Here is a 2,660-nt window from a genome sequence, read left to right as displayed (position 1 = left end):
CACAGCTCACAGCAACCTCCAACTCCTGGGCTCAAGTGATTCTCCTGCCTCTGTCTCCCAAGTAGCTGTGACTACAGATGCCCGCCACAATGCCCAGCTATTTTTTGGTTGCAGCCATCATTGTTTGATGGGCCTGGGCTGGATTTGAACCCACCAGCTCAGGTATATGTGGCTGGCACCTTAGCCACTTGAGCCACAGGCACCAAGCCGCACAAATGAAACTTTTATTGGGTTTTTTTGTTTTCTTTGGGGGACTGCTCGGTCTTAAACTTCTGGTTTTCCCTTCTTCAGGAGGTATTGGGAAGAAGGGTGTCAAATGATGGTCCAGCCAAAGAATTCCCCTCTTCCCAGGGAGGGAACTCAAAGTTACACCCAAAGACAACTCTGCCAGAAACAGCCCCAGGGCAGTTGTCAGGATATGAAGTTGGAGTGTCTTTAGTGCAACCGTTTTGCTTTTGTCACTAAGACGCCAATGTTTCCATCATCAGTTCTTCAGTGAGGGATTTGACCCTGGCTGACACAGCATTAGTCTGGCCTGGCCCTGCTGTTGACTGGTCATGTGACCTGTCCAAGGGACACCTCCTTGTTCTCACCTGTAAACTGAAAGTGTTGAACTTGACCTTTTTAAACTCTAAAAAGTGATGCCTGTGCTCTATAGATTTATTGAGCATAATCTTAGCAATTCGTGGAGTGACCTGGTAATGCGAAGGCAGGCCCTTGAGTTTTGATTAATGAAATCTATCTAGGCCATGGGCTCTAGATACAGGGCCTGTTTTTATAGCAAGAACAATAAATTGCCATAGCTGTCCAGACTGTGGAATCAATAGAGTTGTCTCAGCTATCTGCATCCTGGCATAAAGGAGGAAACCAGCACAGAGGCTCTGGTCTTAGCTTCACACACCCTTATACATCAACGAGGCTAATGTGTCACGTCTTACAATCAGTCCAACTCCATTCTTCTTTATTGGGGGTGGGGACGGGTGAGTGGTCAGTAAATTCAGGCCCAGTCATCAAGAGTGGGTCTCCCAGTAAAATTTTCCGTGCTAGAGGTGGAAGGAATCACTTGCTCATTTTTATTCTGGCCCCTGTGGAAAGCCTCCACTCCCGCCCCGTAGCCCAGTGAGTCACTTCCTCCCTGCAAATCTCTAAAGCTTCCTTTCCTCCTCAGCCCAGACCTGGCTGAAAGGACAGAGCTCTGGACTGGCAGGGAGGAGGGTGTGGCAGGCAGCACACAGCACACCTTGCATGTGTGCTGAATGGCTTTGGAAATGTTAGAGAAGGGGCGTCCATGCCGGAGATAGCACGCGTGTGTTCTGACATATGCCAAGTGTTGGATTCTAGGTTCAGCATTTTTTTTTTCCTTTTATTTTAAACAACTCTAGGAAAGAAACGCCCATAGAAGGTACAGCAGATTGCGGGTTTATTTTATGACTCATGGAAATTTCTAAAATGATAAATATTGGCTCAGCAGTAGCCTGACATAAGAAACACTCAACTAAAGCACCATGGTTACAAGAAACAAGAAGAGCACATTGAACAAATAAACTGTGACTCCACTCTCAAGCTTTCAGACAAGAAAAAAAGAGCAGAAAGCACAGCCTGTGTTCTGCGAGTTTCTCTTCCTGGCCTGGAGTCTGCGAGTTTCTCTTCCTGGCGGGCCAAGGTTCCATTTGTTTTTCCTCCGGCCAGAAATTCCCCCAAGATGGTTTGCACTATCTTCTTGACCAGGAAGACATTTCGAATGGCTTTGCTTCCGTACTTTATTTAGTCCAAAGTCTTTTTGGTAACGTAATGAAAAAACATTACCAATCATAAAAATTAACAGGAATAAAAATGAAAATATATTGTCCCCCCAAAAAGAAAAGGAAAATAAATTCTGAGTAAAAATTCCTCTATCTCTATGACACTGGCTATCTTGGAGAGATGTTAGGAATCTGGAAGAACAGCTTGTTTCAGAGAACATTTAAAGAGTATGAGCTACAGGTAATGGTTGGGGTCCTCCTGAGTTGAGTTTTTCTTTCTTTCTTTCTTTCTTTCTTTTTTTTTTTTTTTGAGACTGAGTCTCACTGTCACCTGGGGTAGTTATGACCATGGTGTCATAACTCACAGCGTCCTCAAATTCCTGGACTTGAGCAATCCTCTTGCATCAGCCTCCTAAGCAGCTGGGTCTATAGGTGCCTTCCACAACACCCAGCTAGTTTTTCTATTTTTAGTAGAGATAGTTCTGTCACTTGCTCAGGCCGGTCTCAAATTCCTGAGCAAGGACTTGGATTATAGGTATGAGCCACTGCACCTGGCCTGAGTTTTTATTTCTTATGAAGGAAAGTTAGCTTACTTTAACTTCCCATCAGCCAATTTTATTTTCTAAAGAAAATATAATTTCCTAATATACATTCTCAATGAAAAACTTGTGTAACCACTTACTGAAAACCAGTGATGAGTAGCTCAAATCTGCCTCTGGCTGTTTTATCCTGTGTGACTGAGGTTTATTAACAGAGAGACATCACATATTATCAGTGCCTTTTAGGCTGGCCCTTCACCACCCCCTATTTACCCACGATATAGTCAGGAATCATGATAAACATGTGGTAAGGAGGATTAATCACAAAGCAAACTGAGAAAAGACTTAGGCTTCAAATAAAACTAATGGGACTGGCTCG

Source organism: Otolemur garnettii, unplaced genomic scaffold, assembly GCF_000181295.1.
Source record: "Otolemur garnettii isolate 467f Iridium unplaced genomic scaffold, OtoGar3 scaffold00208, whole genome shotgun sequence".
In the NCBI taxonomy this organism is placed as follows: domain Eukaryota; kingdom Metazoa; phylum Chordata; class Mammalia; order Primates; family Galagidae; genus Otolemur; species Otolemur garnettii.
The sequence above is the reverse complement of the archived record's forward strand: the minus strand, read 5'-3'. Positions refer to the sequence as shown.